Below are 27,957 nucleotides of genomic sequence, written 5' to 3' on the forward strand. Positions count from 1 at the left end.
AATAATTCTCCACACAATTCTCTATTATTATGTTTTTTGTATATTCTTTCTTTCCCCTCAATTTGTATGCTTGTTTTTTCTTTAAATGAGGACTAAAATACAAATTAATTCATTAAAACAGAAAAATATAGATTCTTTTTGTCCATTTTGGACTATAATTTAAAGCAGAACAAAAACAAGAACATAATAAATAGGAAATTCCTATAATAATCATGATAATAATAATTAATCTTGCAATTCTACATAGTCTACTTCTAAAAAGCAAAGAAATATAACATACATATGCATTTTTATAAGGTTAAATATAAGAAATCATAATTTCCTAAATAATAATAATAGGCAATTACTATAATAAAAGTCATAACAATAATATTAATCACTTTCCTTTATTTGCAGCTAATTTTTTTTTTTTTAAACTAACTGTAAACAGACCTGACTCAAATAGCAAAGTTGCTGTTCTATTTTATTTTGTAAACGTGTGTTGTGGACAAACTACACAGGCTGACGTCTTTTTACTCTCCAAATTACATAATGCAATAACTGCAACACAGCAGCCGTGTCTGAACAACTTTTCAACGTGCGTGAAGCAGCTTCCTGCTTTATGGGCGTGTCTACAGATTTTTAAAGGAATCCTAGAACTTTGATTGGTTTGCGTTTGCTTTTCTTTCCAGTGATTGGACAATTCTGTCAGCTGCAACGAGCTGATTGGCCGCCTGGTCTAGACTCAAATTCAAACGCTCGAAAACGCACTCTGGTTTTAAACGGTATTGTAGCTCAGCATCACTAACATGTGGATGTTCTGAAGAGTCGTTCATTTAGATGAGTTAAAAACATGTCGTTTAAAGTCGCGAAAGCGGAATGTTTGGAATTTAGTCCAACATTTGATTCTCACTGTAATCGCGATAAACCCGGCAAGGAGAACAACACTTCAATACCTGTACTGAGTTTACTGCAGTTCTCCACTTCTCCTTTCGTGTCATTTGGGACGATCAAGTTGGGATCCTCAAAATCTTTGTCTTTACGAATCGAAAATCCCACCGAAGATGCAACGACGACAGTCATTGAATGGATAAAATTGCAGCATCCAAAGGCTTTTCACTCCAGTTGATCAGACGTCTTTTTACAATACAAGTAAAAAGCGTATAAACAAGAAGTTGTGTTTCTAAACTTAGTGATGCTTTCCAGCTTGCGTTAAACAAAGCGAAAGAAAACCTGTTAACTATTTTAAAAAAGGGTGCATATTGCATTCATGTTTAAGTAAAATGACTATTTTACTATGCTATGGGAATGAGACATGTTCATTAGTGTATATAAGCTACACTGAATAGGGCTTAACGTACAGAATGTACACATGCACAAAGCTATTTTGCAATATAGAAATAACTCAGCAAGAAATGAAAATTGTTATTAATTGACCCATATCTGTTTAATTATTATTATTTTTTAATTCTGTGGAACACACAGGAGATGTTTGGGAGTGTGTTCATGTCACGTGACTGAAGATGTCAAGCTCTTAAACTCAAGAACAATATCATAACCCTACTCTATATGACTCCGTCACATTAAATATGAGTCTGCTGAAACAATATGATTGTTTTTGTCTTAAATTTAATTATTATTTACTAAGTCATTATTCACTGGAAATCCCCTTCAACGTAGCTTTGTGCTGTCTAAATATGAGCATGTTTCAAAATTAGTGCCTTGTTATTGATTACAAAACACATGAGAGGCAAAGACATTGAGCGGTAGTAATGTTAGTTGATGTCAAACCAGATGGGACGCTTCTTGACACACTATATTTGAGTATATGCAAAGAGGTTAACTTGTGCTGAGTATTGTGCATGAGTTGAATGGGCTTCTTTTATGATGCTTTTTGTCATTTTTGAAGCTTGACAGCTCAGACAGTCCCTGTTCACTTTAATAATATGGAAAAGTCGAGCTGCATGAACATTCTGCTAAATATCTCATTTTGAGCTTTACTGAAGAAAGTTGTACGTTTTTGAGCTGCGCTGAATAAAGTAAGTCGTAAGTTTGGAATGGCTCGAGGGAAAGTTAATTAAAAGTGCATTCTCTATTTTTTAGCCTGAAGGCAGCGTTATTTTAACTGTCACTTGGACACCAGTGGAAGAAGGCGGGGTTCGAGAACTCCTCAGCTTTGTTGCGAATGGAATTGTCAAACACCAGGCGATTTTGCTTGGGAAAGCAGAGGCGAAAAAGAAGAAAAAGGTAATCTCTCTCTCTTCCTCGGGATGTTTTATTTTTTTACATTTACGCAGAGAATGGTGTAAACTTACCTATTAAGCTCACCAAAATCTACACAGAGACATTTTTAATGCACAAGATACTGGTTTCAGTACAAGTTGTGTTAAAATAAAATATTTATCTCTCACACAATAATATTTAATTTTGTTTTAAATGATAAAAGCATTTCAATTAAGATGTATATCATTAGATGGAAAAATTCTGGCTGTGCTTAATGGGTAAATTTTTGTACCCTGTAAGCCCTGTTCCCAATAACCCCACATCATGTTTTATTAAAAAAATTATTTATAACAACAATTTTATTTGAAGGTACAGAGTCAATAAATAAACAAACAAACCTATAAAACATTTCATTCATTGGGATGAACACAGATACTGGCCTCATTATGAAGCCTCTTATTAAATGGATGTGAACTTAATTATATTCTCTTAAAGCTCCAAATTTCCACCGATTTACAGTCAGTAGAAGTTGAAGGCAGTTGGTAAAGGTCAGAGCCAGTCTGCAGATTTGAGTTGACAGATTTAATAGAAAAATGCGTAGTGTATGATAGTCACAGACTTCGATTTTTTTTAGCTTCAGACCTTGATTCCATCCAGTCAGAGGAGATCAAACATGTTTGATATTTCAGACGATTTTAGAACACATTGTTTTCATTTGTCAGGAGTCTCCTAGCAACAGTGTGCAGATTTCTGCATGAGTTTGTTCTGATTGGAAGGAATTTAAAGTCTGATAGTGTGTGATCCTCAGTCATTTAGTGTACGATGCCCAGGTTTCCTTGTGACTAGTCAGTAAGTGTATTATGCCTTTTGTTTTAAAAATCTTTTGGATCTAACTCTAATTAGGCCTATATTTCACATTATAGTATGCAAAAGTTTAAACCTTAATCTCTTAATTTAGCAGTAAGTAGTGAAACTGATCCAAAATATAGGCTTAAGGTGAAAGTTTTCAGACATCTTTCAAAATTTCTGCCAGACAGTTTTAGTAACAATCGCATCAATTGGTCAAGAAAAAAAACACAATAACACATTAACAATATAAACATATATTTAATCAATTATAAAATAAACCAAGAAAAATAACACATCTAAATATTTAAAATCAGATCAATAGGTATGATATATATATATATATATATATATATATATATATATATATATATATATATATATATATTTATGGTAGTGTGCTTAATGGGTACGTGAGCTTAATAGGTATGCTTACTCTATATGTTTTAGTATAATATTTATAATCATAGCACTCAAATAAAACCAAGCTTAATAGGTATGCTTACCCTATATGTTTTAGTATAATGTTGAGTGCTTACAAATTCTTGATTTGCAGAAAACCTTATGGGATTCAATTAACTCCAAGAAGGGTGTCCCGGCACCCCTCAAAAGAGAAGAAAGTGTCTTCAATGCCGATAAAGGCTGCACATAAGACATTTCATGTCTCACGGCAGTCGCAATACAGAAAAGATAGAACATCCAACCCGTTGTCGCCATTAAACCAGGAACGGCCTGCCTATGGGTCCAATGCCATTAGGATGAATGCACCATCCTCCACTCCTGAGATGTCAAAGCCTGTTTTTGTGACAGAAAAGTTTGAAGATGTGCATTTGCAAAAGAACTCACCAGTGGTCGTCTTAGTACCAGCAGAGAGATTTTTGTATACACCTGGTAACAAGGATATGCCTTTTTTCAAATGTAAAGCAGAGTGCAAAGAAATCTCAAAGGGTTTTGAATAAAACACTCTCTCCCTGCCAGCACCCCAGAGAGAGAGGTTTGGAAATCCATTGTCTTCATACTTTCAGAGTCCACTTCCCGTGATTGGACAATTTGCGCAAGATCAAAGTCGAGAGCCAGAGAAACCGTCTTTGTCTGTAAAAGGCGCTTGGATGTTATAGGATCAGATCTGTCGCACGCGGTGAGTCCTCCCTAATGCTTGCTCAAGCTTTGATTTTCTGATTCTCTTTGAGTCTGAAAAAAGCGGATCCAGAAAGATCATTCAGAAGCTGGCAGCAGTCATTTCACCACCAGTTGAAGGCGGCTCACCCGCGGTTGACTTTCTGTGTGAAACCCAACAAAGTCATAGGCATTGAATCAAATCATGATGCATGTAGGCTCAAAGTGTTACCTTTTAGCACCGCCACAGTGACCAAGTTGAGTAAAGTGGATGATGCCCTTGTTCCTGATGGTCCCAAGAAGTTTCCTGTAATTCTACCACAGTGACCAAAGGCAAACTAGAAGCCTCTGTTGAGAGTCCAGGCTTGCGTAAAAAGAAAACTTCCAGGCGCAGGCTCTTGGAGAAGACCTTGGAGCTCTCAGAAGCTAGTAATGCAGAATCCAACAAAAGTTCTCCTGACAGTGCTTTACCTGTCATCAGCTCAGATTCAAGTCCAGATGTGGCACTAGAGTCCAAATGTTCTGTGTGCAGACAATGCAGATTACAAAAGAGAAGCCAACCTCAAAGTTATCCCCTCCCTGAACAGCTTTTGTCCTCTATATCTCCCATACGACCTCAAGTTTTGACCATGGTTAGTAGCAGTCCGTCAAGTGGTCTGGAGTTGGCAGCTGGTAACGTCTTTGACAAAGTGCAACCAGGTCTTTATCAGGACCAGTTTCCTGTGCAAAGCAGGACATCTGTGCAGAGTAAAAAGAGAAAAAGTGATGAGTTTTTGAGGGGTCAGTCAGAAGACAAGACAAACGTCCGAGCACAAAAGTGCCGTGCTCTCGCACATGCGACAGAGAGACCAAGCCATGAAAGAACGCGTTCACTTCCAAGGTCCACATCTGGACAGCAACACAAAGCTATAGGTAAGTCAAGTGTACTCATTGTCAATGTCGTTCTAAAAATCTAGTATGCATTATCAAATACACACTGGTATATATTATTTGAGAGATTTGGTCCAAAATATCTCAACTTTAATGTCCAAGAATTTGGACATTGTACGAATTTAGAACTTACGGAGCCCTGCATGCCATGCAGCAAAAAAAATGTTGGCTAAATCGTGTGCACAATTTACTATTTCATTCCCTCAATTTATAAATTATGCGCTTACGATTTACTAATTAGTTCCCTCGATTTGTAGTAAGTTGTGTGTGAATTAATTAGCAAAGCGAGGGAATGAATTAGCAAAGCGAGGGAATGAAATAGTAATCGCGGTGCGCGTTTTTAGTACATCGAGGGAACGAATTAGAAAATTGTGCGCACAATTTATTTATTTTTTTCCCTCGATTTATAAGTTGCTCACCACGATTTGCTAATTAGTTCCCTTGATTTGCTAAATCGTGCACACAATTTATAAATCGAGAGAACGGATTGGTAAGGTGTGTGTGAATGAGATGCAAAGCGAGGGGAATGAAATAATAATCGTGTACGCGTTTTAGTACATCGAGGAGAAGAATTAGTAAATCGTGCACACAATTTATTTATTTATTCGTTCGATTTATAAATTCTGCATACGATTTGCCTAATTAGTTTCCTCGATTTGGTAAGTTGTTTGTGAATTAATTACGAAGAGCTATCTGAATTACTACAGCTAGTAAGGTATAGTAGTGAACCAGGTGTGTGTAGCGAAGAGCTATCTGAATTACTACAGCTAGTAAGGTATAGTAGTGAACCAGGTGTGTGCGGTCGAGGCACACACAAGCCGGAGTATCAGTTTCCATAACTTTAATCATCATAAAGTATGATAACCCAACAGTAGTGAAGGAAGAACAGCCTTTACATAAACTGCAGATAGTGGTTAAATGTCAGGATCCTGAAATATGAGCTTTCGGTCACAATGAGAGGTTGGGTATTGTGTTCAGTCAACAGGCTGCTTATAATAATCAGATGAGATGAATATTCTTAGCTCTGTTCCGTCTCTGTACACATCGAGATGGTGAGGCTGAATCAGGTGTGAGTTATATCCTTCCAGAGGGAATCAAATGTACAGGCTATCTGCTGTGCAATCTTTCTCATGCAGTTGGTTTGACTCACGACAGACTGGATGATTATCAACGAATGAGAGCTTGATTGTATGCTTGTAGATATGTGCAGGACATATGTGTACAAATTTGTGAATGCGTGTGGTTTATCTGCAAACACAAAGAACAAGAATCTAACATCAGCAATTAACGTAATAAATTAACATAACTGACATACATTATAGGCTGCTCCCCTCAGGCTGTAATACAATAGTAGAAACACTGAATATAACAACACATTCACTGTTGTCTACATGAAGGCGATAATAAAGGTATTAACATTGTAACTCTAACTGCAATCATAGATACAGCAGACGCAGCACATCTCGTTCAATAACTGTGTCACAACTAACAAACAACTATAAACTAAACAACAGTATAAGCGATCGCTACTCACTCCTACAGGACGCACACGGCACAAAAATACAGTCAAGCTGAGGCTGATAAATGATAATGAAGCGTCTCTGGCACCCGTTGTGCAGAGAGACCGATCGCTAAGTGACACAGACACAGACTGTCAACTGCTTCATACTGGCGTCTGCGGATCGTACACCGCATTACACGCATCGTGATGATGGCGTATTTCAAAATCAAAGTCCTCAACAGATTCAATGTAGCAGCAATATCACTCTCTTTATCGCCTTTTGCTGGCAGCCCCCCCAAATTGTGTGCAATTTGTTCCCCCACAAAAGGCTAAGTTGAATCTTTGGCCACTGGAGTGCATCGCACATCAAACTCGGGGAAGAGAGTTGTGGGAAGAGCAATCAGCCGGGCAACGGGCCTAGTATAAACCTTATCCTTGACTTGGATATTCTGCCCGACCCACGTGACCATCTGCACTGCCATGTACTGCAACCACTCTACCAATGGGCCAGAGTGCTCTGGGGAACTGTGGGTCTATCAACAGAACTACTGAGCCCACTGTCAGATCCTTCTGGGGCTCCATGCCACTTCTGCCTGTGCTGCAAGGTGGGCAAATAACTCCGAATGAACCTTGGCCCAGAAGTGATCCACTATAACTTGGCACTGTCGCCATCTCCGTCTGCTCAGACCTTCACTCCTTGGATACACTACTTGAGGCAGTGCCCCATCCCGCCTTGCGCCCATGAGGAGAACATTTGGGGTTATGGCATCTAAGTCAACAACATCAGATGGGGTGTATCCCAGTGTGCTTCAATTTAAGATAGCCTCAACTTCAAGTAGAACTGTGTGCAGTACCTCTTCAGAGGTTGGCTGAACTCCAATGACCGTGGTACAATGCTGTCTTGACAGACTTGATTTCCGCTCCCCACGCACCCCAAAATGCAGTCGCGGCAGGAGGATTGAAGCGAAATCAATCTTCTGTTTGGCAAGAAGTTGTCGGAGATCTGAGGACATACTGTGGAAGCATTCACTGAGCTCCTTCTCACCTCCTCTAAAATTGCACTCTGGTCTGAGTAGAGCTCGCTGGAGTCCCTCGGGCGGGCAATGAATCTTCTGAGACTCATCAGAAAGGAGTCGGCATCCATCCCGTGTATGAGGTCCAAGTGCACTGCTCTTTCGGGTGGTGAGGCACTTATAAATGATACCCCATCTCTTTTCTGGAACGCCTCCCAGTTTGACTTGGAACGGTCCAAAACAATCTACTCCAGTCGAGTAGAACGCTGGCTTGTATAACTGTAAGCGGGCTACTGGTAAATCAGCCATCTTCGGGATTGATGGCTTGGATTTCCATCTCCTGCACTCTTGACATTGGTGTTGAACCCTCTTAATCGCCTCTCTACCTCGAGGATCCAGAAGTGGCCGCCGTATATTTCTAAGACCGCTCTGGTCCTGGGTGACACAGGCGTGCATCATAATCTTGGATAAGCAGCTTAGTTGTCCAATATGAAGGGTCCAAGATGATTGGATGTTTGAGCGCGGGGTCCAACCACTCTCTACGCCGGAGTCTCCTCCTACTGCATTATCATCACTCTCTTGACCGGGTCTAGCTCTGGGGAAAGGGTGTAAGAAGCTGACTCCTCCGACATACTATCTTTCCAGCTTTGGAGACGCACTTAACTCCTCTGGCAAAGCACTCTCCTGATTGACTTCCTACGGAAAACCTGTCAACTCTGCTTGCCGATAGTCCTCTGCAGACAAGGGGATTCTTCAGGTCAGCCGCCTCATCTGTAGCAGAGGAGTCTCATGAGGTCAACTTTGCCGGCTGCTCCACCTTCCACTAACTTGTGATCGCTACTGCACTGTGCTCTGGGCTCGTAAAGAGTCCGACCCAAGCGTCTTTCAAGACTCCGGAGAGTTAGGTAGAGCTGACTTTGATAGAAGCTCTAGAGGGGACATCCAGCTTACGTAACTTGGTAGATTGCATATCTGAGAATGTTTCCAACTTGCACTTTCGATGAGTCTTGGCCAACAGCTCCAGGGCTTCTCTATCCTGCTTGATCGCATAGCCAGCTTACTGCTCTGATATGGCAAGATATCAATCTTCCAGAGCCTCTCCACATCCTGTCTTCAATGCGATAAAGGCTGCACATAAGACATTTCATGTCTCACGCCAGTCACTTAATACAGAAAAGATAGAACATCCAACCGTTGTAAGCCATTAAACCAGAGCGGTCTGCCTATGGGTCCAATGCCATCAGGGCAGAATGCACCATCCTCCTCCTGAGATGTCAAAGCACATTTTTGTGACAGAAAGTTTGAATGTGCATTTACCGGGAGGCACTCACCAGTGGTGGTCTTAGTACCAGCAAGAGATTTTGTATACACCTGGTAACAATGATATTCCTTTTCCGTAAAGCAGGTGCAAAAAGAAATCTCAAGGTTTGAATAAACACTCTCTCCTACCAACACCCAGAAGGTTTGAAATCCATTGTCTTCATACTTTCAGAGTCCACTTCCCGTGATTGGACAATTTGCACAAGATCAAAGTCGACCAGAGAAACTGTCTTTGTCTGTAAAAGGCTCTGGATGTTATAGGATCAGATCTATGCATCGCGGTGAGTCCTCCCTAATGCTTACTCAAGCTTTGATTTTCTGATTCTCTTGAGTCTGAAAAAAGCGGATCAAGAAAGATCATTCCAGAAGCGGCAGCGATCATTTCCACTACAGTTAGAAGGCCACTTACCCGGGTTGACTTTCTGTGTGGCGGAAACCCAACCAAAGTCATGAGGCGTTGAATCAATCAAATCATGATGCATGTAGGTTCAGAAACGTTACCTTTTAGCACATACAGTATTAAGTTGAGTAAAGTGGATGATGCCCCTTGTTCCTGATGGTCTGAAAGTTTCCTGTGAATTCTACTACGGTGACCAAAGGCAAACTAGAGCCTCTGTTGAGAGTCAGGCTTCGCGCATGAAAGAAAACTTTCCAGGCGCAGGCTCTTGGAGAAGACCTTGGAGCTCTCAGAAGCTAGTAATGCAGGAGTCCAACACAAGAAGTTCTCCTGACGGTGCTTTACCTGTCATCAGCTCAGATTCAAGTCCAGATGTGGCACTAGAGTCCAAATGTGATGTAACTTCAGTACAGATTACAAAAGAAAGCCAACCTCAAAGTTATCCCCCTCCCTGAACAGCTTTTATCCTCTATATCTCCCATACGACCTCTCAAGTTTTGACCACTGGTTATAGTAACAGTCCGTCAAGTGGTCTGGGTTGGCAAGCTGGGAACGTCTTTTGACAAAGTGCAACCAGGTCTTTATCCGGACCAGTGTTTCCTGATGCAAGGCAAAAAGGACACCTGTGCAGAGTAAAAAGAGAAAAAAGTGATGAGTTTTTTGAGAGGGCGTCGGAAGACAAGACAACGTCCGAGCAAAAAAGATGCCGTGTCCGGCACATGCGACAGAGAGACCAAGCCATGAATATGTGTCAATGTCATCTAAAAATCTAGTATGCATTATCGCTACACCTGGTATATATTATTGAGAGATTTGGTCCAAAATATCTCAACTTTAATGTCCAAGATTTGGACATTGTAACGGTTTAGAACTTAAAGAGCCCTGCACATGCCATGTGCATGCAAAAAAATTGTTTGGCTAAATCGTGTGCACAATGTTTACATTTCATTCCCTCATTTATAATTGCGACCCACAGTTTACGAATTAGTTCCCTCTATTTGGTAAATATGTGTGTGAATGACCATTAGCAAAGCGAGGGAATGAATACCGCAAAGCGAAGGAACAAAATAGTATCGTGTGCACGTTTAAGTACATCGAGGGAACGCATTAGAAAAGTGTTGGCGCACACTTTATTTATCTTTTTCTCCCTCTCGATTTATAATTGCTCGCACGATCTTGCTAATTAGTTCCCTTGATTTAGCTAAATCGTTGCACACAATTGATAAATCGAGAGAGATGGATTGGTAAATTGTGTGTGAAAGGATTAGCAAGCCGAGGGAAGTGAATATATAATCGTGTGGCACGTTTTTGTACATCCGCGGGAACAATTAAGTAAATCGTGCACACAATTTAATTTTATTCGTTCTATTTAAAAATTCGGCGCAGATGTGAAAAAAAATTCTGCGCAACGATTTGCTAATTAGTTTCCCTCGATTGGGTAAGTGTGTGTTGAATTAAGTTAGCAAAGCGAGGGAACGAGAATAGTAATCGTGTGCATGTTTTAGTACATTGAGGGAACGAATAAGTAAGCTCGTGCGCACAATTATGTGTTTATTTCTAGCATGTCATGATTTAGCATCCGTGCAAGTGGGCTTGAGTTGGGCAGCTGGTAACGTCATTGACAAGTGCAATCAGGTTCTTTATCAGGACCAGTTTACAGTCTCCGCAAGACTTACAATTTTTTCCCTCTTTTTTTTTTTTTTGATTTTTTTCTTCCTTTTCTTTTCTTCCTAAAGCTCCACCAAGCTCAAAAGTATTCACAAAACCCCACCAAAGAGAATCCTCTCCCAAAAACTACTCAGAAAGGTAAGAATACATTGTGTTTCCCTCTTTTGGAGAATGGCAATGTCTTAAAATAAGCTTTGAATAACGTGTACTACAAGTTAGTAGACAAAGGAGACCATTTAAATGTATTTCCCTCATATAAATGGCCGGTTCTGTGAAGTCACTGAGCAGCTCCGAGTTCGACAGCCTGCAAGGATCGTGGCTGTAGCGCAGGCCAAACTGACCTTTATAAAGCAATCACAGAACTGGTATGTTTCTTTATAGCTACTTTCGTTACTCACGTTTCTTTTGTTGTAATTGTTAAATGGCATAACTTGCTTTATATTGTACAATCTTGACAGCCATACCAAGGCACTCCTCTGCCATTTGCTGCAAAGAACATGTTTTATGATGATCGCTGGATCTGAGAAACAAGAGCGGGCTGCGACCTGGTGGAATTTAATTTAACTCTCACTCCTGATGATTTTAGAAGTTTGCTACTGAAGTTACCGAAGGTAGGTGCTTTTGTTTTCCCCCTTGTATTAAAAAAACTGGCAGAATTTTTTAATCTTTTTGCTTATTTCAGGCAGCATTCTCTATAACATCTTTCGTCAGTTTATTGTGTCTTCTAGTGAATGCCTTATCATTAACTATTGGGAACGACCAATTCAATATACCCAAAGCACCAACAAAGAAGAGAGTCTTTTAGTACCTACACAGCCCGTCACGGCTAAACCCGCCTCTTCGGCGAGGTCGGCCTTGCAAGCTTTTTACGTCAGACACCATGATAAAGGCCATCCAGAGACTGGAGCTTGGAAGAGAAAGCAAGAGACTCCTTGTGCGAAGGACCGACATCTCCTGGAAGGACAATAGGTATGCCCCGATGCATCATGCAATACGATATATGGTTGTCATTTGTGAAATTATGCTTGTATGAACACGGAAATCTCTTTATACACTTTGTGGTAATGTTTTTGAGAAGTGTCTTATATCTCAGCAAGGCTGCGTTTATTTGATCAAAATTTACAGTAAAACACTGTTTTTGTGAAATAGTATTATAATTTAAATATTGTATTTTAATTATTTAAAACTGTCATTTATTCTGTGATTCAGCGCTTGAATTTTTCAGCATCATTTACTCCAGATGATCCTTCAGAAATCTTTCTAATATTCTGATTTAGTTGCTAAGAAACCATCTTTTATTACCAATAAGCTAATATTTCTGTGAAACCATGATGGGGCTGTTTTTTAGGATTCATGATGAATGAAAAGAAATCTTTTATACATTACAAATGTCATTAAGTGTCAGTTGTTTATCAATTTAATCTGTCCGTCCTGATTCTGAATTATAGGTCCATTTAAAAAAACAATCAAACTACTAAAACCACTCTTAATAATACAAAATATTGCTAAGTACCTTGTTTAAATGGGCAGTTTTTTCAGCAAAGTCTCTACGGTGCATCTTTTTATTGTTTATTTCTCAGGTGAGCGTCAGAAAGTTCTGAACTGGCTGATATCATACAATCCACTTTGGCTGCGAATCGGACTTGAGGTATTAATTGTTCTTTGTGACAAGCATAATGCTCATTTGTTGCTGAAACTATTACATTACATTACATTTATGATTTCATGTATGACATATCTCTTACCCATTCCTTTTTTCAGACAATCTATGGAGAGCTCAATATCACTTGAAAGTAACAGTGATGTCATGGGACTGGCCATGTTTATTCTTGGACGTCTCCTGTGGAACCCCGACTTAGCCGCTGAGTTCAGACACCCTAAAGTGCTTCAATTTGTCAGAGATGGTAAGGAATTAGATTTTTTTTTTCTTTTTTCATAGTGTTTATTATTACTATTATTTCTTCTTCTTACTTTTGCAAACAGTGTGTCTGCTACAAACAGGTTCTTAATTTTTTCACTTTCACTCATCAGGCCACGAGGAGGCGCTCTCCGTGCGTCACTCTAAAGAAGGAAACTTATCCTGCGGGTCTGCTTTCTGGATAAAGCCAAAGAGTCCAGACTGATCGAACATGATCCTGTTTGTTCTGCATGGATGCTGAATTTAAGGTGTGTGCATCTATGTATATAAATATTAACCAGAAAAAGGCATTTAAAACACAATAAGGAATTTCACAATAGTGCACCTTTCTTTCTGTATTTCCTTCCCTATAGTCAAGCAAAGATCTGCTACTGGCGTTTTCTCGGGACTTCCTCAGCGGTGAAGGCCATTTTTGTCACGGCACCTCAGCCACTTGGGCCTAGCTGTATCCCATGTTCAGACTCCTCTGGATGAGTTCAACTTTGCTGTGAAGAATCTTGCTGTTGATTTGAGATGTGGCATTCGTTGGTGTATGTTTGAATTTTTTTGCATGTCTATTGTTCATGCGTCATAATGAAATATCATCGCTAGGTTGTTACCCAAGCCAATATTTAGATTTGACGTTTAAAAAGCCCTCCAAAACCCATTATATACATCTTTATTCAATGTTTCTATATTCATCTTCAGACGGGTCATGGAGCTCTTCACTCTGGACTGGACTTTGTCTAGAAATCTGCGGATACCTGCTCTTAGCCGCTTGCAGAAAGTGCACAATTGTTGAGTTGCACTACAGGTTCTGAACAAACAAAGGTGTTGACCTTAGAGATGAGCATGGTGAGTTCATGATCGTAATAACTAGCAGTGCCTTTATATCTGGGGGGAAAAAAAAAAAAACTGAATTCTGATTTTGCATCTATTATCTTGAAGGAGCGAACATTGACTCCAGCGACATTGTGGATGGACACAGGGAAAAAAACCCTAAACCTTCTGTGGAAGATCATATTTGCCTTCCAGGTATCAACCAGGGCTGAATAATGTATCCTCCAGTCCCCTTTTTTGGATAATTAGTTTGATTGTTGCTAATTTTTATCTTCCAATATTGCATGCGTGACCTTTTAAACATTGACCTTACATTCTGATGTATTTGAAATATTTTCATAGGTGGAAGTGCTACTTGATGAGAATCAGCTCAAAGAGGAAATACAGTTTCCTCAGGAAAACATGGAGGACTAAACAGAAGCTGGCCTCAGTCATGGCTAACAGTGGGGTTGCAGTGACAAGGATGAAGTCAAGACAAGCATTTGAACATCCCAGCCAGAAAGTGACACTGCTCATGGACTGGGTCAATGCTGTTTGTGAGTTCTACAACCTAAAGGTGAGTCACATTAAAGAAATAGTTTGCTTGTTTATTCACTCTGCGGAGAGTTGATAATACACTTTATTTTCAAATAAGGTATCCTACATAGGATCCTTCTCCTAACAAATCTCTCCATTATTTTTCCAGGCTGAAAATTTCACGGGTGTCATTCTCAGATGGTCGTATCCTGTGCTACCTCATTCATCATTACCATCCTGGTCATCTCCCTGCAGAAGAGATTCAGCAGAGAACAACGCAGACCACTGAATGTGGCCATCGTGGCAGAGTGGAGCTCAATAACTCCTCGACTGACTCGGACTGCTCTTTTGAAAATTCGCCCACAATACAAACTGGTACTTGGAATAAATGACTTTTTATTTATTTTAGTGCTGTCAAATGATTAATCGCGTCTAAAATAAAGTTTTTGTTTAGATAATATGTGTGTATACTGTGTATATTTATTTTGAAAATATTTACATGTGTATATTTATATTCATATAATTTATATTATATATAAATATATTTAATATATAAACATAACATATTTTTCTGAAATAAATACATGCATGTGTGTGTATTTATATATACATAATAACTATACAAAGTACACACATATATATTATGTTAACAAAAACTTTTTTTGGGGGATGCGATTAATCGTTTGACGGCACTGATTAATTAATTAATTTATTTTTTAAGATTAAGCATTCCTATAATAGTGTGGTAATTTATGCAATTAACATTGTAAATGTCTCAGAACGGTTTGCTTTTTTTGCCTTGGGCTCAGAATCCCCTTCAGTGGACTTCAAAGAGCTCCTTGAGAAAGAGAAAGAAGTAACTTTCAGTTGGTGAACACTGCTGTGTCCTATCTTGGAGGAGTGCCTGCTATGATAAATCCAGAGGATATGTCCAACACTATCCCAAATGAAAAGGTAAAAATAAATTGTAATCCCCTTCCACATTTTGGCAGCAAAACATACTTGTAAAAAAAAATTAATAAAAAAAAAACTCAAGAGGTTGTGTAGAAATACTTTTCCTATTAATGTATATTTAATGCGTATTGATAAAGTGACTTTTTTTTAAACCCAGGTTGTTACATGCTACCTCTCCTTCCTCTGTGCCCGTCTTTTGGATCTCCGCAATGAAACAAGAGCAGCCCGGGTCATCCAGGGTGCATGGCGTAGATACAAGCTACAGAAGAACATTGAGCTTATTCAGGTAACGGTAGAGTTTTTCTACTTTTAAGCTGCTTGGAACCTTGCTGTGCTTAGATTTTTTGTCTTATATTGAATATGCTCTGCATGCATAGCAAAGGAACCTGGCTGCCACTAAAATTCAAGCCCTTGTGCGGAAGTTCATCTTGAGAAGAGAATGATCCGACAGAATAAGGCAGCCCTCATGATCCAAACATTCTGCAGAGGATACGTTGCACGGGAAAAATTGAGAGTGCTGAAAAAAGAGAGAAACAGTTTGCTCTTCAAAATGCAGCTGCAACTGTAATTCAGGTATATTCAGGATTAAGACGATATGTAATACAGCTCATCCTGTACTGCTGTACCTAATAAAATTGTAATGTTTCAGTAGTTAGACAATTAATAGGTCAATTAAAGATATATCTCTAGATGGCTAATCTTAATTAGAATTTTCTTGTCCTCCCATAGAAAACATACAAAGCTTGGAGGATTCAAAGTCTCCTAAAGAAAAACCAAGCTGCCTCTGTAATCCAAGCAGCTTTCCGGAAGTGGCATGCAAAGAAAATTGCTGGAAAGAAATGCTGCAGCCTTGCGAATTCAGGCATGGTACAGAATGCAGCTTTGTAAAAACCCAATATCTGGATATGAAAAGCAAAGCAGTTTGTGTTCAAGCATGGTTTAGAGGTCACCTTCAAAGATGCAAGTTCCGGACTTTAAAAAAAAGGCATGATGCTTCAATCGTCATTCAGAGTGCATTCAGGGCCTGCCTCGTCAGAAAACACGTATCTAAAATGAAGCAAAATGCAGTCGCGATTCAGAGGTGGTTTCAAGCATGCATGCTAAGGAAAGCAGAAGAGAAGAGATACTTCAAGATTAAATCGGCAGTTCTTGTTTTGCAAGCAGCTTTCCGTGGCTGGAGGGTCCGACGATCTGTGGCTCAGCGCCTCCAAGCTGCACTTCTGATTCAAACTGCTTTCAGGCGGTTTATGGCTCAAAGGCACTATTTACGTTTAAAAAGATCGGCCATTTTTCTGCAGCAGAGATACAGAGCAAAAGTACTTGGAAGACAAATTACGACAAGAGTATATGGCTCTCAAACTCGCTTCAGCGACAATTCAAGCAATTTGGCGAGGACGAGCTGAGAGGAAGAAGATCAGTCAACTCCACAGATTTGCCAGAACCATTCAGTCAAACTACCGTAGATATGCAGCACATACACGGTTTTTGGAAATGAGACAGGCTGCCGTAGTCATTCAAAGAAGATACAGAGCCTTCAGAGATGGACGGAGGGTGTACGCAGAATACACTGAAATTAAAAGAGCGACCCATTGTGCTACAGAGTGCTTACCGTGGCAAGAGAGCAAGACGAGGAACTGCAGAAGAAAAACAAAGCTGCAACTTTGATTCAGTCTGTGATAAGAGCACATAGCTGCCGTCAGAGGTTTTTAGCTCTAAAACGTGCTGCTATTGTCATTCAGCAACACCATCTGGCTTTAGCACTTGGACGGCTGGAAAGAAGCCATTACGTCCATTTGAGGCAGGCAACTATAACTCTAAAAGCCATATATCGAGGTTCCAAAGTGAGGCAAAATCTGAGACGAGAGCATCAAGCCGCTACTATCATTCAAGCTCAATTCCGAATGCATAAGGTACGCATTGCCTTTCTTGCTTCAAAGTGTGCAGCTATCATCATACAGCAGCAATACAGAGTCTACAGAGTTGGCAAATGCATGCAAGCTACTTACTTGCAAACAAAAAATGCCGCTGTAGTTATTCAGTCAGCATTCAAGGGAATGAGAGTTCGCAGCAACTTAAGAAAATCTCACCAAGCTGCAACAGTGATTCAGGCACATTTCCGTGGACATTCCCAACTCAAGAAGTACCAAAAGACAACAGTGGGCCGCATCCATTTTACAGCAGAGATTCAGGGCAATTATGACTAAAAATACTGTCATGAAGAGATATGCAGCCATAAAAACAGCTGCCATATGTATCCAGTCAGCTTTCCGTGGAATGATGGTGAGAAAGCAGATTGCAGAATGGCACAAATCTGCAAAAATGATCCAGGAGACATATAGAGCATACAAGCAACGCCGTGATTACCTTGCTCTCAGAAATGCCACCATTCGTATTCAGCAACAGTATAGAGCAATTGTAAGTGCAAGGCAACAATGTAAAAGGTTTTGCTCCTTGAGAGCAGCTGCCATCACTTTGCAGTCTATGTACCGAGGGATGAGGGTAAGGAAAGAGATTGATAGAAAGCATAAAGCGGCCACTGTGATTCAGGCAATGTACAAAATGTACAAAACTCGTGTGCCATTCCAAGCTATGAAACTGGCTGCATTGGTCATACAGAGGAAATACAGGTGCCATCTACTGAGAAAAGAGGCGAGAGAGAACTTTTTGAAGCTACGGTGTAGTGCAATTGCAATTCAGGCAATTTACAGAGGAAACCGTACACGCCGTGACATTGCTAGAATGAATTTTGCAGCCACAGTCATTCAACAGAAGTACCTTGCCTACAAGCAAAGAAAGTGCTTTTTGTCCATCAGAGCTGCTGTTGAATTCTGTCAACGACACTATCGATCCATTTTGGCAGCAAGGCGCGATCGGAGAGATTATTTTGCTAAACGCCGAGCTGCTGTTGCAATCCAGGCAACTTTCAGAGGAATGCAGGTCCGGCGCGACGACAGATCCGAAGAGAGCATGAAGCTGCAACAATCATTCAGTCCCATGTGAGAGAAAACATATCCTCAAGTTGCGCTTCCAGCGACTTCGCAGGGCAGTCTGCACTGTTCAGCAGCGTTTCAGAGCAAACAAAATGATGAAACGAGAGATGGCAGCACTGCAGGAACAGAAGAGTGCTGCCACGATTCTGCAAGCAGCCTATCGTGGCATGAAGTCCAGACAGACTTTGAAGCAAATGCATCAGGCTGCCACCACCGTTCAGGCAACTTTCAGAGCTTATAGGGCTTGTAAACGGTATTTAGTGCCATGAAATACGCTGCCCATTGTCATTCAGCAACGGTACCGTGCCACAAATGTAGCGAAACAGCAGAGAAAGCATTTTCTTGAAATGTGCCAAAGTGCACTTGTTGTTCAGGCATGTTATAGAGGTCTTAAAGTTAGGAGGAAACTACTACGAACAGCGTCAAGCAGCTGTCTTGATTCAGTCTTGTTTTAGGAGACACAAAGAGATGGTTAAGTACCAGGCCATGAGGTTGTCTGCTATCATTATCCAGAACCATTACAGGTCATACACCCAGGCTAGAGCAGTTCGTGAGAACTATCTACAATTAAGAAAGTCAGCCATTGTCATTCAAGCAGCTTTTAGAGGACACTCCCTAAGGAGACAATTGGCAGAAAAGCAAGAAGCATCCATCATCATACAGGCTACTTTCCGGATGTACCAGCAGAGGTCAACATTTAAGAGACAGCGCTGGGCAGCCAGGGTTCTCCAGCAGAGATTTAGACCCCTGAAACTTCGAGACGAGCAGATGTGTAGATACCAGCAGGTAAGAAATGCCGCTGTATGCCTGCAGAAGTCTTTCAGAGGGATGAAGGGGAGAGAACTGGCCAGACGGACCAAGGCCGCAAGAACCATCCAGTCCTACCTAAGGATGGCTGTCCAACGACAGCGTTTTCTTGAAAGAAAAGGCTGCAGCAATCACGATTCAGTCTGTGTACAGAGGCCATTGCGCCAGAGTTCAGCATGCCAGGATGCAAGCAAGCGCAACACTCATCCAAAAATGGTACAGATCATGTAAACTGGTCCAAAAAGATCAAAATGATTTTGTTGCTCTTAAGCAAGCTACTCTAACCTTACAATCTGCATTGCGTGGAATGCTAGTGAGGAGGCTTGCAAAAAGAAGGCGGGCTGCAATCAAGATTCAGTCTGTTATGCGCATGCATGTACAACGCAAGCGCTACATGTTGCTCCGCTCAAGTATCCTGAAGTTGCAAGCTCATTACAGAATGTTTGTGGACCGGAGAAGATACCGCAGGTTGCAGGCTGCAACTGTTACTCTCCAAAAGCATTACAGAGCTCATAGGGCAACAGTGGAGCAGAGGAGCAGTTATCTAAAGACACTACAGAACATAAAAATCCTTCAGGCCAGAGTGCGTGGACACATTGAGTACAGAAGATTCCAGAGATTGCGTGCAAGTGCCATCACAATTCAGGTATGCAATTCACTATACTTGTATTCTGTTTTGTCATTTGTTTTATCCTGAAATTCAACAGAAGGGAGTAGGAGTAGGGGTGCACGATTAATCGAAATGGAATCACAATTGCGATTCGACAGAAGCTGCGATTGTCAAGCGTATCTTTCAGTGAAGCACGGTTCTGTGATCAGTAGTAAATCTCCATCCGAAGGCCAGAGGGCGCTCTCACCCTGAAACTCCAAATACGCCTCGCAGAAGAAACCCAGGAAATGCTGCAGCTGAATAAACAGAAGATTCAGTGTGATTAATAAACAGGACTACGACAATATATGGTTTACCTGAGTTCTTATTATTATAATTTTCAGTAAAGGTGCTGTAAAATTTTGACTCTACTAAAGCATAATACCATAATATGTTTGCATACTTGTTTATCTGAAAAATAATGATACAGTTAGTTATTCTCCTTTGAAAATGTGCATTCCGGGCCGTAATATCGGTTTTTGTTTGTGAAACCCGCCCACTGCCAGTTTACCCAATTGTATTTTGGCATCCCGGTTTCGCCAGTTGGCGGAAAACACAGCGCATTTCATTTATCAAGTGCACTCGTTCCTGTTTGTGTCATCAGTCTGGCAACCTGCGTTTGCATCAAGTCTGAGGAGGAGAGGCCGGATGAAAAAAAACCTTCTCCAATATTTAAAATTTGGGCTGCAATACATAGTTCAACCACTCTGTGTCAATCCTACATACAGCACCTTTAAAATAAAGTATATTTATAATGCTATGCCTTTTATCACTGCTTAGAATACTATGAAATATGTTGTGTGCCTTATTCTGTGTAAGAAGCCACATCATCTCACAGAAGGATTTATTTCAAACACTCGACTGATGTTATTAAGTCATTATCGCAAACGACTTCATAATTGTGCAATAAAAACGTCAGCAATTTTTTTCATTTATTTATTTTTTTTTTTGCGTAACTTGTCAGTGAACTATGGCTCCGTGTAGTAAATGCTGCTCCATCTGAAAGCACGTGATGATGATTTACTGCTGATTACAGGACCGGCTTCACTAACAAAATGTGCATGACAATCGCATTCGATTAATCATGCAGCCCTAAGTAGGAGGTTTAACTGGAAAGGCAAAACTTTTTTTTTTTTTTTTTTACCCTCAAACAGGCACATTATCGGGGGATGATTGAAAGACGCAGGTTTCGCCATCTCAAAAGCATTACAGAGCTTACACACAAACAAAACAAAACATCACGCACATCTTCCACAAATACAAAACACAGCTTCTTCAACACAAAAAATCATCTAAAAACATAAAATTAAACTAAAAATTTTCTTATTTTTTTCTGTGAATCTCTTTAAAAAAAAATTCTGTGAATCTCTAGCACCTGTTACTGCAAAAAATCTTGCTTCTGTTTCTGTTTATTGTAATATACACTTGGGTTTCTGAAGATCCTATTTTAGATTTTTGGATTTAAGTGTGTATATATAATTTACATTCATGTTTTATCTATCTTTGTACTACCTCAGACAGCATTTCGAGCTTATCAAACAAGACAACATGCTGTGCGAGCACAAGCTGGCCCAGAAAATTCAGGCCTGGTTCCGAGGACGCATAGCTAGACGAAACTACATTTTAAAAACAAGCTGCTATTGCAACCGTTAGTCGGTGTATTCAAGCAAGACGCCAACGTTCAAGGTAACAAATAAAGGATATTTTATTATTCTCTTCTGCTTTTTAAATTGTCACATGCAGTCACAACACATGACCCATTTGTCTTCCACTCCAAGATTTCTAGCAGTCCAGCACAGTGTCCGAGTCATTCAGCAGAGATGGAGGGAAACCCTAATCGCCAGAAAACAGCATGCTGACTTCCTGAGGTTTAGAAAGTCTGTTCTACACATCCAGGCGTTGTGGAGAGGTCAAAGAGTGAGAGATTCCATTCAAAAGGTACTCATTCTTTTTGTGGGAATCAATATTTATTATAAAGGAATTGCTAATATTATTCTGTCTTTAAGCAGCAGTCGTGTTTAACTTATACTGACACCTAGCTGTGTGGAAGCAGCATTACACTAAAGCAAAGTTTACTATTGCTGTTGTAGAAATGTGCTGTCAACTAACATTAGCATATTCCAGGGATCCTCAAATCTGGACCTCGAGATCCACTTTCCTGCAGAGTTTAGCTCTAACCCTGATCAAACACACCTGAGCATGCTAATCAGTGTCTTTGGGATCATTAGAAAATCACAGGTAGGTGAAGTTGATCAGGGTTGGAGCTAAACTCTGCAGCGCATTGGACCTCCAGGGTAAGATTTGAGGAACCCTGGCATATTCCATGAGTGAAAGTTTTGAATAATAATAGGAAATTACTGAGATATAGTTAGTGATATCTGACTGGTTAAGTGATCGTGACGTGACACTTTTTTTATAAGAAAAAAAAAAAAAGATTGAGTGCACTTTTTAAATGTTGGTGAACTTTGCTTTTATTTTATTTTTTTGCAAAATAGACTTTGTGCAGTGATGACATTGCTCTCTAAATACACACTGTCTAACTAAAGTTTGTTATTTGCAGATAAAAACATTTCAGGGAAACTGTTATCAAAGTCCCATTGATTTATACAGAAACTGATGACATTATCCTGTGTAATTTTGCTTGTATTGCCAAGTATTTATTTTGGTCTGTTAGGTCTTGGCTGATTTTTCAAATAATTGGGTCGATTGTGTTATGCTACATACAAAACTTTTGCTTTGACTTACAAAGAACTGCTGAAGCTATATAAACAATGTTATTATTCACAAAGAACTGCTGAAGCAGCTATAGAAACAATCCTTTTTTTCACAAATGTATTTTGACATGAATGTTGTTTAGCAACTTTTGAAATCATCACTAAGCTTTCAGTCTATTCTTTTTCACAGCAAATAAGAGCTGCTGTGAAGATACAGTCAGCTTTCAGAGGTTTTAGCCAAAGACGTCGATATTGCCAACAGAGAAATGCTGCCATAATTCTACAGCGCCATTTCCGATTTTTACAGCTGGCCAGAATTAAAGAAGAAAATCTAAGACAACGACACAATGCCGCTGTCTATCTTCAGGCTTTGTGGCGTGGTTGGCTTGCGAGACAACAGGCAAGCTTCCTTTTTATCTCTGAGTAATGTTGTTATTGACTTGCGCAAGTAATTGGCCATTTAAAGGATAAGTTCACTTCCAGAATAAAAAAATCATGTCATCATTTATTCACCCTCCACTTGTTCCAAATCTGTATGAGTTTTTATCTTCTGTTAAACACAAACAAAGATATTGTTATTTGAACAGTTGATCAGCACCATTGACTTCCATAGTAAGAAAGGAAAAAAATACAATGGAAGTCAATGGTGCTCATCAACTGTTTGGATACCAACATTTTTCAAAATATCTTTTGTGTTCAACGGAACAAAGAAACTCATACAGATTTGGAACAAGGTGAGTAAATGATGACAATTTTACTTCTGGAAGTGAACTAATCATTTAAAGGGGTCATCGGATGCCCATTTTCCACAAGTTTATATGATTCTTTAGGGTCTTAGTGAAAAGTCTGTAACACAGTTTAATATTTCTCAATGGTAGTTTAAAACAACACCGAAAGAATGGGATGGAAATAAAAATAATAAGCTGTAAGAAATAAACCCTAGTATAAAAAGAAGTAGCTTCTATAATTTTAAATCAAGATAGGCGAAGTCCCTCCTTTATGTCTTTCATGTAAAGTTCCTTTGACTATTAAGCATATTTTGTTGAATTGTAATTTTTTATGATGCTGCTAGAAAACGCTTTTATTCAGTAACATGCTTGCATGGAATATTTGAAAAATGTGCCACCTAAATGTATTTTAGATTTTTCTATCTTATGTTAAGTTGAAATGTTTTATATAATGCAAATCTTATGGAAGATACTGAACTTTTTTTTTTTGCCCATGTAAATAGCCATGATGCGCGTAACATGGCGTAAAAAAACTTAATAAACAAACAAACAAATTAAAACAACACCGTTTTTAACCTGTCAAAAACAGCTCTGTCTTCAGCAAGCCGTTTTATTGCATGTCGCTTTAAATGCAAATGAGCTCCTGCTGACCCCCCCCCCCTCTCTTTCGAGCCGCTCTCTGAGAGATGGTAAACTTTAGCTGCATTCATCATTAAACTTGCTAATTATCACATTATTAGGAAAGACGATTTGCAAAGATTCAATAAAAAAACTTTTCACACTCTTTCTGGAGGTGAAGCTGGATAACGAATGATTCACGCGAAGGTAGACACATTTAGGTAGTATCGGGGGGAGCATTCTCTTCAGAAACAAATGTAATCCACTGCAACTTCAGCTGCTCAGATGTCAGGAGTAAAATGACAACCTCTATGTATGATGTCACAATGCCATACATCTGAGATTTGCTCGATTTGAGAAAGGGGAAAATTATTTAACGAGATTGGGTGGATCTTCATCATTATAGGGTGGTTGTTTACACAACACACTGCCAACACACATATCAGTTCCAAACTACTTGTAAAAGTGCATGTCGCATCCGATGACCCCTTTAAGTAATCGCTCAGCAACCAACTAGTTGGAGTAGGTTACTGAATGCCCATCCATGATTCTTGAGTCAACTGATGGGGCTGAATATGCTAAAAGTTAATAAATGTGTGTTAACCTGTTCCCTTTATAGGTAAAAGAAATGGCTTGTGCTGCAAGACGCCACCGTTTCACAGCTGCTGTTTACCATCATCTCTGCGCAATAAGGATTCAGAGAGCTGTGCGAGCACACTGGATACTTATATCCGCCAAGAGGAAGATCTCTTCGGTCCTATACATCCAGGTACATTTAATCACCAAAATAAAATCATTTCTTAATTGCAGAGAAGGAATTACATGTTTTTGAAGGTCGCAGATTTTGAGCCAGCTTTGTATTGTTGTAGTGGTTGTGTATGTAAATAAAAAGGTGTACTTTTTTATCTGTTAACACTGCATTGAGATACTTTGGGTGATAAATAAATGGGGATATCTTGGTGCAGATAACAGAGTTCAGGGCTTTTGTGAAAACATTCAGTGTGCATTTCTCTCTCTTTATCTGCCCCACTTTTCTAGCAATGTTTTAGCGCAAAGCTGCAAAGGAAGAGATACCTTAAAGACCGAGAAGACATCATCAAGACCCAGAGGGCAGTGAGAACTTGGTTACATCATCGCAACAAAGCTGCTGCTACTATCCAGCATGCAGTTAGGAAGCTCCTTCTGAGACGCCGCAAGGAGAGGCTACAAACTGGAATAATAAAAGCACAGGTATGATGTCTTAAATGGACTTGTTTAAAAAAACAACAACAGACATATTAAATGCTTATACATTTACATATACATATATTTTACTCACTATTTACCAGTTTTTCAAAACCAGTATCACTTGGTTTCTTTAGACGACAGAAGTGTTTATGTAGGTGTTGGGCAACAACTATTAATTAGAATTTTTATAACGTGATTTATTGTTTTAAGGCACTCTGGAGGGGTCATCGTTCAAGAAAACATCATGACACAAGCAAAGTCATTTCCATGAGGCGCCGTCTCAGGGAAGTAAATCGAAGGGTGAAGGAAGAGGACAAGCTGTGTAATAAGACTACAACAGCACTAAGCTACCTGCTTGGACTTCAGAATTATGCGTACATTCTTGCAGCCTTGAAACATTTGGGTAAGACCTTGTTTTTAAAGTTTGGAGGCTGGCTGATTCATAAAATGATAGCTAATGTTATCTTTTTGTCATGGTTAAAGAAACTGCTACAAGACTTTCTCCAGAGTGCTGTGAACGTCTTGTTGAAAGTGGAGCAACACACACCATCTTCACTCTGATAAGGAGCTGCAACAGAAGTGTGCCTTCAATGGAGATCATCACATTATCCATCCAAGTTCTTCTCAACTTATCAAAGGTATGTTGGCTCATAATTAAGGAATTAGTTGTTTTAGTTACAAATTTGTATGAAATCACTTAATATGCTGATTAATTAATTGCATTTAACATTGCTGATTTTTGCTTTTTTCAATATATTTTCCAGTACAACAGAACCATTGATGCCGTTTATGATGTAGACAACTCTGTAGAAACCCTCCTGGATCTTCTGCAGATCTACCGGGAGAAGGCTGGAGATAAGGTTGCAGAAAAAGGTGGCAGCATCTTTACCAAGGCTTGTTTTCTCTTGGTCCTCTTAGTCCAGGATGAAAGGAGAGCAATGGTGGGTTCTATCAATACATCAACACATCCACACAACCATTAAAAATTTAAAAATTTCAATAAAACAAAAGCAATTAAAATTTAAATGTTCTGTTCAAACAGGAGCTTCGAAAACTTCCAAAGGTTTCGGATCGCATTCGCAGCATCTGCCGACTTACGCTTCGAAAGTGCAAGATGGACGCTGAGAGAAACAAAGTCAAGCAGAAAATGAACACCTCTCTCAATGGAAGCTTCCTCCTCCAAGCCACCCCTCGAAAATCAAAACCTATGGCCAGGTATGCAATTATCTACTATATATATATATATATAAACATTTTCCATAGTCCGTGTTGTAGGGAAGACACTGATACCATCAACCTTCTGATTTCCCTCAGGTTTGCTCCCGACTGGGTTCTACGGCGTGACAAATTAAAGGACATCGTGGATCCTCTTCGTGCCATTCAGATGCTGGCTAACACTCTGGCTATTGTGCCTTGAAAATATTGCAGCAAGGAAAAGTCTATAAACCTGTGCACTGCCAAAGTGTTGCTCAGAACTGTGTACCCTTGTAAATATTGTGTATTTTTGTATTGTGAATATTTTTAATACTTTTTTTTTTATCAAAATGTTGTGGATGACTGTTTTTATTGGAGCATATTGGGCTCTGTGCTAAAAGATGGCATGTTAGCTCTAAGATTCTGTAAATACAAGTGCAGTTTGGAATTGATTTATTTTAAAGCGCTGGAATTGAATATTAAAAAAGAACCACACCGTATGTTCTGGTGATGTTCTTGACTGAAATAACAGAATTAAAACAACATGATGAGCTATTGTGTATTTTATTTATTTTTTGTAACTCTCCTTGAAAACAAATCTGGGATTATACAAAAAAGAAAAATAACTATATTAGCGTCTGCACCTGTTTATTTTGAGCTCGTGCATTTGTTATCTGTGGCTTTAAATGCTCCAGCTTCTAGAAGTCCGGTGGATTGTGATTGGCTGTAAATTTACATTTGTGAAAAAAGTTTATGATAATTTTAAGATATTCTGTGTAGTTTTCTTTATATCTGTAATACAACACTTCACAATCGCAGAGAATTAGAACCTTGACTGGGATCTTTGAATCTTGCTCAGCAAAATGAACAAAACTTTTTTTCCAAGTCATTAATTTGGTTAATTACAGCAGAATAAAAATGTTACATGGTAGTATGTAAATTCCCCAACATACCTACTTAAGCAAACTTTGATCACATTTAGAATAAGACAAAACTGTAATGCAGCCAAGGCCAAATTATAAGAAACAGAAAAGATGAATGAATTGCTTAGCTGGGTTTTCAGGCTATTAGTTCACCTAATAGACAGCATAGTGTGTCTTCCAGTCAATAATAATGTTATGTTGTATTTATGTGTTGTATTATATAGCCATTATCAAAGTGATTTCCCCCATCATACAGATAAATTTTAATGCATTAAAAAAAGCTCCAATTTACACATTTTATTAGTTATCACTGTAAGAGTACAAAAAATAACTGTGTTTGTTTGTAAGGAAGGTTGGACCCTGACCCTTTTTGGACTGTTCCAATTTTTGTCAGCTGATTATCATACATAAGGCTTGTGTTAAAATAAGGTGAATACAACTCCAATCTCCTCCTGAAGTTCCCAAAAAGGTCAGAGAGGGTCAGAGAAGCTGTCAATCATGAAGTCACACTCCTGTTTTTATAGCATCACATAACTAAAACCAAACATTAAAAAAAAGAACACTTGAAATTATCAGCATGATTAAAAACTACATAAATGACACACACACACAGACACAAAACATATTTGGAAAAATTATTTAAGGTGAAATTTAATTATTGTGTTTGTCTCATGTCCCATTAGATTACATGGAGAGGGCGGGGTTTATACCCTACCTACACTGGGACCAGCCATCTGGTGGTGATCGAGACCTTTTGGCTTCGCTTTTAGGGTGCTTTCACATCTCTAGTTCGGTTCATTTGGTCCGAACTAAGGGCAAACAATTATACATTGTAGCATTTTTCAGCTTTTTTGGTTCCTTTTCACACCACACTGATTGCTTTGGTCCGAACCAGTTGAAACGAACC

The 27,957-nt window shown here is 39.4% G+C and overlaps 1 pseudogene; it reads left to right on the forward strand.

Annotated features, from left to right (window-relative positions):
* The first annotated feature begins 685 nt into the window (after positions 1–685).
* On the forward strand, positions 686–26,678 carry LOC109063891 (annotated as a pseudogene).
* Positions 26,679–27,957: the final 1,279 nt, after the last annotated feature.

This window comes from Cyprinus carpio, chromosome A22 (assembly GCF_018340385.1).
Source record: "Cyprinus carpio isolate SPL01 chromosome A22, ASM1834038v1, whole genome shotgun sequence".
NCBI lineage: Eukaryota > Metazoa > Chordata > Actinopteri > Cypriniformes > Cyprinidae > Cyprinus > Cyprinus carpio.